This window comes from Palaemon carinicauda, chromosome 2 (assembly GCF_036898095.1).
Source record: "Palaemon carinicauda isolate YSFRI2023 chromosome 2, ASM3689809v2, whole genome shotgun sequence".
In the NCBI taxonomy this organism is placed as follows: domain Eukaryota; kingdom Metazoa; phylum Arthropoda; class Malacostraca; order Decapoda; family Palaemonidae; genus Palaemon; species Palaemon carinicauda.
In genome coordinates, this window is record NC_090726.1 from 31,420,627 (window position 1) to 31,434,753 (window position 14,127).

The 14,127-nt window shown below is 42.2% G+C and overlaps 1 protein-coding gene across 1 annotated transcript in view; it reads left to right on the forward strand.

The window, feature by feature from the left end:
- Nucleotides 1-653: 653 nt before the first annotated feature.
- LOC137623471 (kelch domain-containing protein 3) overlaps nt 654-14,127 on the forward strand; it is a 69,978-nt gene continuing 56,504 nt past the window's right edge. Inside the window, exon 1 of the mRNA XM_068354307.1 lies at nt 654-806. The gene's annotated coding sequence lies outside the window, so the exon portion shown is untranslated. The remainder of the gene's footprint in view (nt 807-14,127) is intronic.

A 14,127-nucleotide genomic window follows, 5' to 3' on the forward strand; every position in this document is an offset into this window, starting at 1 on the left:
AACATTAAATATCTCGTATATAAACAATTAAAACTTAAAAAAAAACCCTCACACACAAGAGGAAGAAAAATACGATGGAGCAACGTGTCCGAGTGTAGGCTACTCTCAAGCGAGGGAACTCTACCCCAAGACAGTGGAAGGACATGGTACTGTACAGAGGCTATGACACTACCCAAGACTAGAGAATAATGGTATGATTTGGAGTGTACATCTCCTAGAAGAGGTGCTTACCATGGTTAAAGAGTCTCTTCTACCACTCCGTACTTAGAGTATCAAATGAAGTAATTAACGTTGATTGTTAAAGCGACATTATCGAAGCACTTACAAAAACAGGAAATTCTTCAACTTCTTGAAGACCTTAATATCTTCAGTCCTTCAGACAACTAGTGGGAGCTTTTATTATACTGTATAGTCTTGGGACCGCATATTTGAAAGCTCTAGATCCTACGGTAGAAGTAAATCTTGGCTGCACTTGAATAGTTGTCCAACATAACTTTAAAATTGCAATATCAAGAATAACAAATGCTTGTGTACTCTTTGGCTTTGACTTATAAAACCCAGATGGAAAACATGAATTAAATCATAATTTGGTTATTGTAATTTCATTCCAGAGAGATGGGGAGAAATTGACAGATTTCTTATTACTTATATTTCATTTACTTATAGATGATATTGATAATAGGTCGGACTTTATGAAACATTAATGAAAACAATCATAACAGAAGTGATGAGTGAGCGGATTTAAAGAAAATTCCAAGTACTACTACTATTACTAAATTCTGGAAACTAAGCAGATGGTGATTTCGGTAATGTTTATTAATTATTTTTCTGTTTTATCTGAAAGATGTTTGCATCAATAAAGAGAGTTTAGTTTGATATTTTGCCAGGATGATGCAGAACAAGTATTTTAAGTAGCTGTGGTAAAGATAGTAAGATCATTCGAGAATTCTAAGCTATGGCAGGCTAGACTTGTCTTAACCCGTTTGGTATTATTGTACTTTATTACAGGGTAATGTAACCTAGGGAAAAAACTACTTTTCTTCGAAAATGACACTCGTTCTTGTTGGAAATGAAGAGTTTCAGAATTATATATATATCTATCTATATCCACTGAAAATGGGGGACCCCCAGTGGGAATTTGGGGTATTGGGTGGGGAAAACATACTGGGGAAACAGTTTAAAATGGTAAAACAACCCTTTTCTTCTCTATACATTCTTGGATGTATAATAAACCGATGAAAAAATACACTACTTATCTATATCCTATACTAACTATATTTTTCATTTATTTGTTGACATTCTACGGGTCGGTTGTTGTCGCTCTCGTTAAACTTTACCGATTTGTCTTAACTCGTCTTGTACTTAAGGTTAGACTGGTCAATCTTATGCTCTAGGGGCATTACAATACATATTGATAATTTTACAAATAAACTGTTCAATTTTTGCTGTTTTTGCTATGGAAGATCTGTATTTAGTCATTCTTGTTTCCTTTATCCTGTCCATATTTCAGCATTGACGTATTTTTCTGATTTCATGATCAATAACTGTCTGCATTCTGAAGCTATTGATTTTAAATGGTGAATTTTAGCAGTTTTTGGGGTGTATGTATGTTAGCGGCCACCTGTATGTATTAGTATGTCTAACTTAGAATACGGCATTGTAAGGGGGGTCGCAGGGGGCGTTAGTCCCCCCCCTTCCCGTTAGTTAAGTAGGTAAGGACACGGCTTGTAGGTTGGGTTAGGGGGGAAAGGTTAAGTTTGTTGATGTCCATTTTTAAAGAACACGCGAGGAACTGGCCGCTGATATACAAAGGCTCCCGGTTTAACAGAATAACAGTTTTATCATTATGGAAACATTTGTTTTGTTATGTTTAATGGTTCAATTATAAAATGATGCAATATTAGTTAGAGCATTGAAACTTGCATAATTGAATATATCTTTACAAATACACTATTTTGAATCGCATATACTACTGGCGCAAACATTTATTAAGGAAGTTACAGATTTTATAAAAAAAATACCCGTTTTGCTGTCATAGCACTTACCATAGGAGCCTCCTTCCACCCGGTAGTTCAGAAAAACACTGCTAGGTGGTGCTTCTGTCGTAAGTTACTGTTCGAACAGAGTAAAGGGTCCAACGTTTTATTTTCTATACCTCTTAGTTATTTGTTTTCAACATTGGAATATACATTATAATCATAGCTCTTTTTTTCTATTGATTATTTTGATAACAAAAGGTTAGGGTAGAAATGTGTGTTTGATGTATTTACTCTGATCATTGGAAATGAAAGCCAGTTCCATGTTTGAACAGAAGCTGGAGGGTGAAGCTACAACTCACACCTTTGTTAAGTGTGCATTAGCCTGTTTGAATTTTTATAATTAATGCTGAAATAATATCCCATGGGGTTAACGAGCCTAGCGAAACATGTTCCGCTTGCCAGAAAATAGGAGCAGTGATATGATGTTTAATCGCGAGCTTAACGAGCATATGGCAGAGCAAAATCTTATAAGTGATGAGCTCAATGAAGTAAGGAAGTATTTATAATACGATAAACACTGCTACGAAGGACTCTATAGAAAATGGGATGGAAACCTCATTTTTTATGCGTCCAGAAATTCTGGAAAACAAAAGCTCCATTGTTTTGACAGTATTTCATTACTGTTACTTGGTTTTTATTATGGTAACTGTTTATTTTTATTACGATAACTGGTTTTTTATGACTGACTATTGGAAACAAAGTTTGAAAAAGGTAATTTGAATAACTATTCTAAGGTGTTTCAAAATTAATTGATGATGATACCTAGCGCAAAGTCATTGCTTTTCAGTTACGGTAGTCGATCTAATAAATAAAAAACTACGGATTTTTTATAGGGATCATGATAAAAAATTTTCAAAACACTAAAAACAAGTGTTATTTTCTACACACTGTTTATTGTACCATTCTGTAATTTTACCTGTTTAATTTGGCGACCAAAATATTGAATTTAAAGAATTGAAGCAGAAAAGCAAATAGCTTGGCTTGATAAGTGAGAGTTGTACAGAGAATACACTCAAGTCTGAGTTACAAATTGATCTGCCGTCAACAATTTCTAACCATTTGTGTGTTTGGTTCGTCCCCATCATAGTAAACTAACAGTGAGTATTTATAGGAGGATTTGTCAAAACTTAAAGATGTAATGGGTAAATGTAGGATAAATTAATTTGTAGTCATTTACATAAACCATATATTTTTCATACTCGTTATTATGTGTTTTATCCATTTCTGACCTTGAATTTTTCAATATTAATCTTACCCGATAATCATGTAGCTGTCAACTCTGTTGCCGACAGAAATCTACGGTCGGGATACGCCAGCGATCGCTATACAGGTGGGGGTGAACACCACAGCGCCATCTGTGGTCAGGTACTCTTAGTACTTCTTGTCAACACCACCTCAATTTTTCCTCTGTCGTGCCTCCGGCTAGACCTACATGGATACGCTGTTGATTCTGGAGTTATTGCTCACGATTTGGTGATGTATTTGCTCTAGAGTTTAGCCTTCGCTATTCAGGAAGCTATTTCATTAGCTTAGCAAGTTTTTGGAATTAATTTGATTTAATTGTTGATTTAATTTTGGTTCGAAGAGAGTATGAACTCTCTTTCACTTTTAAATGGCCGACCCTTCCCTTAGACGGAAGTGTTGGTGTCGAAGAGAGTATAGACTCTCTTAATTTTGCTTAACAAAGTTATAGAATTATTTTATATCTCTCCGCCTTTTATAGGCCTCTTTGATTAACTTCCTTTTATTATAAACTTATTTAAATTAATTTTTATATTTGTTTATATTCGACCTTTCCTAATAGTAGGCGGTCTTTTCTTGGAACCAAAGTTAATTAACTTTGAGCCCGTCATTTCGTTTTTACCTGTTAACATATTATGCTATTATAATGTTTTTGAAAGAATTTCTTTGATAGTCTCGTACTGTTTTCAAAGTTGAACTAACGTTTTGTTTTGTCTCTGCAGTTGTTGACGTTCAGAACGTTCAACTTGCGCTCTATCGTTACAATAGAGAGAGAGTCTATCACGGTGTCACGTTGCAGTAAGAGTAAACCGATTCTAGCGTTTTGTTCATTCTTTCTTAGCTTAAATGGTTCTATTCTAATAAAGGAACTTTTTATTTGGGAAACCTTTCAGTTTTTTTCCTTTAACAATAATATGTTTTAACGATATATATAATTGGGCTCTTCTCTCAGGTGCTAAGTCGAGAGAGAGAGAGAGAGAGTTAGAGACGGAGGGAGAGAGAGGAGGATAAACGTTTCGTTCAAGCGGGTAACGTTGTTATCGTTTTTGTTCTTCTCCCTAGTCTCTTTAGGAGAAGAAGGTAAACGTTTCTAGAGTTTTATTCTTGTTCTCAGACTTTATGCGGTGAGAGATTTTAAACGTAGTTTATTTGATCTAGTGTTTAATCTCTTTTCCAGCCACTGAATTATTTATCTTTCATTATGTTTTTCTGTTACATTGTAATACTGTTTTCGCAATTACTAACTTTTAATGAAGGATAGAATTGCGTGTTTCAGGTACAAACCACTTAAAGTTTCGAGTTCAGTGAAATAAGTGCAAACAGAAAATCAAAAGTGATAAAGTGATAAGCGCAAAGTGTTACAGTGTTGCGTTCGAGGGTTCGTCTGTTCGTGCCAGTTGTTCGCCTAGTCTGGGACCTCTTACAAGCTCCCAAGCCCAGGGGAGAAGTAATGTCGAAGGACTTATGGGTTCAGCAGGCCTTGATCGACGAACAGACGTTTCCCTCCGTGGTTTCGGGTGTATCCTACTCACGTAGCCGACGTGATCACCCCACCCACACTAAGACGAGAGAGCCCATTTATTCCTCGTCTGCGGAAGAGGTTTCTCGCAGAAACCATGGACCAAATCTTGCAGCTTTTAAGTGCAAGTCGGTCCCTTCCGCGCAAGTCCAACTCCTAGGTGGTGCCATTAGCACTGGGTCAGTTCGGACTTGCTGCAGTACGACAACTGCACACCTCCCAGAGAGGCAAGGTGGTATCGCAACAGACAGTAACTCCGTCTGTTGCCGCACCAGCTGTTTTAGACCCTCAGTCTCAACGGACAGTAGCTCCGTTTGTTGTTGTCTTTCTTAAACTCTAGTGGTCTTTGCTGCTGACATGCAGTCTCAGCTTGCGGTGTTGATGCAGGAGTTTCAGGCAGAGAAGGTTAACACACCTCCTCCTGCGAGCGCTCCTCCTCCTCTACGCAGTCCAGTCTGCCAGACGTACGAAGTTGAGGTTCCTCAAGCTACCTCCATGCGTGAGCTACCGCGTTGGGAGTTGCCAGATACCAGCGTTGTGCAGCAACCTCCACCTTCCTTGAGGCAGGAACCTCTTACCTCGCGGCAACCTCCTCAACAATGGGGACAGGAGTCTTTTGCCTTACAACCTCCTCTACCTTTGAGGCAAGAGTTTCTTGCAGTAAGACCATCCTCGAGGCAGCAACCTCTTGAGGTACGACAACCTCTGCCATCCTTGAGGCAGCCACCTCAGCTCTCGCAGCTGATACCTCCACTTTCCTCGAGGCGAGAACCTCAACTCTCGAGGCAAGCACCTCAAGAACCTCAACTCGTGAGACAGGAGCCTCTTTCTGCGCAGCCGCCACCTCAACTCTTGAGGCAGGAGCCTTATGCTTTGCAGCAACCTCCTCTACCCTTGAGGTAGGAGCCTAATGCATTGCGACTACCTCCTCCATCCTCGAGGCAGCTACCTCTTGCGGTGCGACAACCTCCACCATCCTCGAGGCAGCAACCTCAACTCCACCTCTGCGCAGTCCACCCTGCCAGACGTATGAAGTTGAGGTTCCTCAACCTACCTCCACGCGTGAGCTGCCGCATTGGGAGTTGCCAGATACCAGCGCTATGCAGCAACCTCTCGCGTTGCGGCAACCTCCACCATCCTTGAGGCAGCAACCTCAACTCTTGCGGCAGCCACCTCCACTCTTGAGGCAAGAACCTCAACTCTTGAATGGGCTCTCGTGGCATGGTTGGTTTCGACCTGGCCTTTCATTAGAAGGGGCTAGCGTTCGATCCCAAGTATGAGGTAGAAATTTATTTCTATTTTTGAACACGATGTTGTGTTGATATTTATCCATATTGACTCATTAGGGGTAATTTGAATGAATTACTACCAATTGTGTCACGTGGTGGCCCGGGGAAATCTGGTAAAACTCGCTGGTAAAGAGACTGATGTATCACCAGGTAAATCCTCGGACAGCTAGATTAGTGTCAGGTTCAGATTTCTTTAAAAAATCCTCATCCCATGCAGCATAAGCCGCACGCCATGCAACATGCTCTGCTTACCTTACAGCATGCTCTACATACAGCATGCTCTGCATACCTTACCGCATGCTTCTCAGTCACACATCTTTGGTTGTTGCCAACTCACTAGACTGTCAAGCAGTTTCATACGTTGCCTTCTAGTCTGGTGCTTTTGCACCAGTGAAACCCTCACTGAGAGAACTTAGCTTTTCTCGGATATGGTTCCTGTAGATGAGAAAGTGCTATTCTCCCTCCTTCTGATTTTCCCTTGAGGACTCTGTCATTTGGAGAGGAGCCTTTAGCTGCTTAGCCTCCTATGGACTTTTATTTAAGCATAGCATGCTTCCAGGGAGGGTAATGGTTCCACTTCAGTTGCTAACCCCGTCTGTTACCACACCTGCTCCCATAGACCTTGAGCTGTGTTGCAAGACATGCAGTCCAAGCTTAGTCCTTGTTAGAGGATTTTTTGTTTACGGAGTCAGTGTGTCACTGGGAAGACGTTCAACAACCAGCAGAAGTGTCTTGTTGTGACGCAGTGCGGCAACCTCAGCAACCCGATAAGGAGTTGTCTGTACGACCCAGACAGTCTAGACAGCTTCGGGTTGTCACTGTACTTCCTCGCTTGCCCATGGTTGACAGTTCACAGACTGTGCAGCAGTACCATGATCTTGTGTCCGGCTCCGTCAGACGACTAGCTTTTAAGAGCTCCCACAAGTCGTCGCTGTCTGGAGATTCTCAGATGGACTATGGATCTGACCAAGGAACTGGGCCTCCTGGTCAATTTTGAGGAGTCCCAGCTCGTCCCATCCCAGACCATTGTCTACCTGGGTATGGATCTTCAGAGTCGAGCTTTTCGGGCTTTTCCGTTGGCCCCAAAGATATACTAAGCCCTAGATTGCATCCAGAGCATGCTGAGAAGGAACCGATGCTCAGTCAGGTAGTGGATGAGTCTAACAGGGACACTTTCATCGCTGGCACTGTTCATCGAGTTAGGGAGACCCCACCTCCCCCCCTTCAGTATCATCTAGCGGCTCACTGGATAAAGGACATGACGCTAGAGACGATCTCAGTTCCTGTTTCCGAAGAGAGGAGGTCTACTCTCACGTGGTGAAAGAACAGCTTTCTTCTCAAGGAAGTCTACCTTTGGCTGTTCAGAAACCCGACCGCCGTCTCTTCTCTGACGCATCAGACACGGGCTGGGGTGCGACTTTGGACGGACAGGAATGCTCGGGAACATGGAATCAGGAGCTAAGGACACTTCACATCTATTGCAAGGAGCTGTTGGCGGTTCATCTGACCTTGATAAACTTCAAGTCCCTCCAGCTTAACAAGGTGGTGGAGGTGGACTCTGACAACACCACAGCCTTGGCTTACATCTCCAAGCAGGGAGGGACTCATTCGTGGAAGTTGTTCTAGATCGCAAGGGACCTCCTCATCTGGTTAAAAGATCGAAAGCTCACGCTGGTAACGAGGTTCATTCAGGGCGATATGAATGTCATGGCAGATCGCCTCAGCCGGAAGGGTCAGGTCATCCCCACAGAGTGGACCCTTCACAAGAATGTTTGCAGCAGACTTTGGGCCCTGTGGGGTCAGCCAACCATAGATCTGTTCGCTACCTCGATAACCTAGAGGCTCCCGTTGTATTGTTCTCCGATTCCAGACCCAGCAGCAGTTCACGTGGATGCTTTTCTGCTGGATTGGTCCCTTCTCGACCTGTATGCATTCCCGCCGTTCAAGATTGTCAACAGGGTACTTCAGAAGTTCGCCTCTCGCAAAGGGACACGGCTGACGTTGGTTGGCTCCGCTCTGGCCCGCGAGAGAATGGTTCATAGAGGTACTGCAATGGCTGGTCGACATTCCCAGGACTCTTCCTCTAGGAGTGGACCTTCTACGTCTACCTCACGTAAAGAAGGTACATCCAAACCTCCACGCTCTTCGTCTGACTGCCTTCAGACTTTCGAAAGACTCTCAAGAGCTAGGGGCTTTTCGAAGGAGGCAGCCAGAGCGATTGCCAGAGCAAGGAGGACATCCACTCTCAGAGTCTATCAGTCTAAAGGGGAAGTCTTCTGAAGCTGGTACAAGGCCAATGCAGTTTCCTCATCCAGTACCACTGTAACCCAGATTGCTGACTTCCTGTTACATCTAAGGAACGTAAGATCCCTTTCAGCTCCTACGATTAAGGGTTACAGAAGTATGTTGGCAGCGGTTTTCCGCCACAGAGGCTTGGATCTTTCCACCAACAAAGATCTACAGGACCTCCTTAGGTCTTTTAAGACCTCAAAGGAACGTCGGTTGTCCACTCCAGGCTGGAATCTAGACGTGGTCCTAAGGTTCCTTATGTCATCAAGATTTGAACCTCTCCAATCAGCCTCTTTTAAGGACCTCACATTAAAAACTCTTTTCCTCGTGTGCTTGACAACAGCTAAAAGAGTAAGTGAGATCCACGCCTTCAGCAGGAACATAGTTTTCACATCTGAAACGGCTACATGTTCCTTGCAGCTCGGTTTTTTGCTAAAACGAGCTTCCTTCACGTCCTTGGCCTAAGTCGTTCGAGATCCCAAGCCTGTCCAACTTGGTGGGGGACGAACTGGAGAGAGTACTTTGCCCAGTTAGAGCTCTTAGGTACTATCTAAAAAGGTCATAACCTTTACGAGGACAATCAGAAGCCTTATGGTGGGCTATCAAGAAGCCTTCTCTTCCAAGGTCTAAGAACTCAGTTTCTTACCTATTCAGGCTCCTGATTAGGGAAGCACATTCTCATCTGAAGGAAGAAGACCTTGCTTTGCTGAAGGTAAGGACACATGAAGTGAGAGCTGTGGCTACTTCAGTGGCCCTCAAACAAAACCGTTCTCTGCAGAGTGTTATGGATGCAACCTATTGGAGAAGCAAGTCAGTGTTCGCATCATTCTATCTCAAAGATGTCCAGTCTCTTTACGAGAACTGCTACACCCTGGGACCATTCGTAGCAACGAATGCAGTAGTAAGCGGGGGCTCAGCCACTACATTCCCATAATCCCATAACCTTTTTAACCTTTCTCTTGAATACTTTTTATGGATTGTACGGTCGGCTAAGAAGCCTTCCACATCCTTGTTGATTTGGCGGGTGGTCAATTCTTTCTTGAGAAGCGCCGAGGTTAAAGGTTGTGTTGAGGTCCTTTAGTATGGGTTGCAGCCCTTTATACTTCAGCACCTAAGAGTCGTTCAGCATCCTAAGAGGACCGCTACGCTCAGTAAGAAAGACGTACTTAATAAAGGCAGAGTAATGGTTCAAGTCGTCTTCCTTACCAGGTACTTATTTATTTTATGTTATTTTTGAATAACTAATAAAATAAAATACGGGATACTTAGCTTCTGTGTTAACATGTATGCTGGTCTCCACCCACCACCCTGGGTGTGAATCAGCTACATGATTATCGGGTAAGATTAATATTGAAAAATGTTATTTTCATTAGTAAAATAAATTTTTGAATATACTTACCCGATAATCATGATTTAATTGACCCACCCTTCCTCCCCATAGAGAACCAGTGGACCGAGGAAAAAATTGAGGTGGTGTTGACAAGAAGTACTAGAGTACCTGACCACAGATGGCGCTGTGGTGTTCACCCCCACCTGTATAGCGATCGCTGGCGTATCCCGACCGTAGATTTCTGTCGGCAACAGAGTTGACAGCTACATGATTATCGGGTAAGTATATTCAAAAATTTATTTTACTAATGAAAATAACATAATTGGACAAACCACCCCTTCATGAGTTTTCACCCCCCCCCCCCCCCCCCCCCCCGATATAATAATGATTATGATCGGACCTCAATGGGAAACTGGGATTTTTGGTGGGGAAACACCATAACCAAGTGATTTGCACCTATATTAATGGTCAGAAATGTATAATAAACACAAGATAACCTATTGGAAAAGTAGGTTATATGGTTTGTGCAAGTGGGAAGAAATCAAAATTATCTATGATTTACATAACGTCTCTCAGATGGTTTTTGCTTCACCTTGACTTGCTTCATTCACAAATAAACATCTCGCTGCTCCTCTGCTCGGGTGAGATGTATCGTACATGGATGAGCTGCACACGCCAATAGTGTTGGACATTGTTTCCGAGACATTTTTTACATTTGCACTCGCAACAATTGCTATATAGTGAACAAAGTGTGTTTTAAACATAATCAGTGACTGAAATAAAAGAAATTAGTCTAAATTTCAAAACACTGAATTCCCTTGTGGAAAGCATCTTTCGACAGTAATCACGGCGAAACTGAAGCGAATGGGAAAAAATGGCTCTTTTAAAACAACGTCTAGGAATTTTTGGATAAATATTTAGAAGTGCTTCATTGGTTGAAACAGCAGCTAATGATTACATCATACAAAAGACAAAAAGCTGCCAAAAGATAATGCGAGCAATGCATGCGCAGTAACCCACAATTATTCTCCCAAAAGTAAATAAAGGACAGAAAATGAAATGATGTTCATATTTTAGTCTATCAATACATAAATTATTATTCCCCAGCTGCTATTAGTCATACAGAGAAAAAAATCCCAAAATAGCCAGCAGTCGTACATTTTTTGTAGGAAATTCCAGTTTCACTAAAAATTAAGTATCATACTTTCTTTGCATAGAGGAAGGAAATCAGTGCTAGCTGACATACAGCTATAAAACTTTTAACACGATGTCAGCAACTGTCCCGGTTGTTACCAGTGGTAGTGGGGAGAAGCACCATCCTCCTGCTCACTCATACCTTCTTCACTTTGATTTCAACCGTGGTTGAAGACATGACGTCTCCTTCCATGTTCACCGGCTGCGTCAAATGAAACTTTTATTCAAGGTATGATGTATTAGCATCTCGGGGATATTGCCCTTGAGTTGGAGACTTGATTAATATCATGACTCCTTTAACTCTTTAGGTTGGCTAAAGGTGAACACTTACCTTTACCTCCTTGGAGGTAGATTTCCTTGAAGTCTTAGGATCAGAGAATCTATAAGCAAAAGTCTGCTCCGTTTGTGTACCCTGATTCGTCGTTGGACACACATGAGCAACAAATGTCCTAGGGAGTGCTGTTGATTCGGTTTTCAGCCTCACTTATTGGAAGTGGTTGCTTTGTGTTTCAATCGCCAGACTTGGTTAGCGATTTGGAAGGTTTGCTGTACAAGCTACCTCTTGGTGCCCTCAGTGCACTCAAGTAGAAGCTAGCCTTTCACTTGAGAGATTTGCTTTGCCATTTTCTCCTTCTGAGCTTGCTAACTCTTCAGGGTTTTCTGGCAGACACAGTTGGTATTGTGAGCTGCTGTCCTAACCTGGCAGTTTATTTTCCAGATGGGTCAGAAGCGTTATTGCGTTCCGAAACGAGACTGCTGTAGCTCTCTAAAGCACTGAGGAGATGTTAGTAAGCTGTTTCAGTGGATGATTGTAACAAAGGTGAAGGCTTTCCTTTCACCTGAGAGCTTCGCTTGTACATTTACAAGCGATTTCTCAACTCCTTGCAACCCAAGCTCACAGAAAGCCTGGATTGCACGGCACCAAAGGTGTAAACTATCCTTTTACCAGAGAGTTATGCTTGAAACAATTGATATCTTAACATCTTGGCCCCTGAGCTCACAGTGAGCTTAGATTGGGGTGCTAAGGTGAAAGCTATCCTTTCACCTGAGAGTTTTGTTGGGAATAAGCAATCTCTCAGTGCCAGGTGATCCAGACTTGCGATGCAATTCAGGATTTCAACACGATCCAGGCTCACAGCAAGCCTGGATCACACAGCTGTGTCTTTTCATGCTCTTCAGCCTATTCTACCTGTTGAGGTAGAGTGCATAACTCAGGCTTGCACACCTGTGGTAGATTGTGGTCCTATGTGGACTCGCGATTGTTTCATTTCACACTCTCAGCATTCACTTAGGTGATCGTAGCGCTTCATTTAACACTCAAGGTGGTTGCTTGGCTCTCCCGAGCGCTAGCTCTCTCTTGAATGCTCTTTGAGTTAGTGACCGTCTTACTAGGTCCCTAACATGCATTAGGCAGTTAGGAATCTAGAGAACTGTCAGCGGTTTATTTATCGGTTCGGCTCTGACATCACTCTAGCCTTAGAGCTCAAGTGTATACTGTATTTTCTTATTGAGCAACCTGTGTACCAGCGATAGCTAATTGTATGCATTGGTACTTGCGCTATGCAGTGTTCACATTTTAAGAGAGTGTTTATGGAAACAAATGCCTTTGAGAGCCTGAATTTCTATCGCAAGGCAGGAGGTAAAGTTTTCAGAGGATTTGACATTTTCATACTAAATTTTTTCTCTTTCTCACTTAAGATTACACTAAAAATCCCATGTTGGCCAATAAAGGTTCCCAAAATTTTTCAGAAGGCTTGACTCATGGATTCAGAGTTCAGTTTTTTCTTTTTGGTGGAAAATACAAATTGCTCTAGATTTGTAACATTTCTCTTTTCTGTGAATGCACAATTACGATCATGTATTCAATTCTCCTAGAGAAAGCAACAAGAATTCAGATGTGCTTGTGTGAAGTGCTAGCTTTCCCAGGTTAAAGAATCTCTAGTACAGTGGTATCGTGGTTGCCTAGCATTAGGCATGGATGAAGATCGATCCCACATGGGGATCGTGTTTCTTTTTTATTTTTTTCTTCTCTTGCATTCAGTTTTCTTGGAAAGCTTCAAGCAAAGAGGCTTTTGTGTGAGTTTTTGTTCCTGCATTAATATTATCTGCTTAAGGGAGGTAGTTAGTCAGCTGAAGATCAAACAAAAGAAAATGGGACTGTTTTCTTTTGTTCAAACGAAGTCTTTAAGACCGTTTGGTAGGAGTTTTAATGGATACTTTTGTTTTCCATTGGAAGAAATGGGATTAGCCAACCCTCCATCGAAAATGAAGAAGCTGCAATAACTAAGCACTGTTGTGTTTTCTCCTTCAACAATCCATGACTGCAATCATTTGGGTTTCTACTCTTACTTTTGGTTGGCAAATGTTGGAACAACACCTCGTTACAAGCAACTTTGGAATGTTTCCACACAACTGATGTTGAAACATTTACAGAAAGTTTCCTCCAGTGCTTGTCATTGCTGATTTATTTAGCGATATTTCGCTGGTCAGTAGCTCCTGTCCTCTAGTTTGCTTCCCCAGAGAGCTATCCTAGATGGACTTGTAGGGATTCACACCTTAAGAGAATAGCATGACATAGCAAACGTTTGCAAGTCGTAGCTCTTTGCGTGAGTGGTTGTCTGTGACCGATCACTCTTCTGATCGCTATCGGTCATATTCCTGTCAACTACTTTTGATTGGTCATATTCCCTTGCCTGTTTGCCCAAGGAGCAACACTTCTAAGCCCTTTTTTCTTCCGGCAAGTACAGGCCTAAGTAAAAAACTGTTTAGTTACTGAGTAAAAAGTGGATGAATTCTACACAATACAGACTTGAGCAGGGGCTCAGGTTTGTACTGCATAATCATAAGGAATGCATTTATCTCCCAAGGTCTCCAATAGGCAAGGCACCAATGTAGTAGTTGCACTTGGACATACTCTGAACAGTCACTTTGGGTGCCCTCCTAGCCTTTGGCATGTCGGTCTTTGCTGGTTGACCTGGAGGCCCCAACCTTGTTGCCTTCCCTTATCTGCTCAGTTTAAGGACAGGGGCTAACTCTGAACCAAAGGGAGTTGGACTAATGCTCTTGTCAGCAGCAGATCCTCTTCCATCCAAGGATCCGCAAGGATCTCTTTGATTGTGATTCCCCAGCACTCTCTTCTCTCAGAGCCAATGTGCTTGCTGTGTGGCTTTAACATGAGGATAGACAGCCTTATCCTCACCCCATTGAGCTTGCCATTCCTCAGGG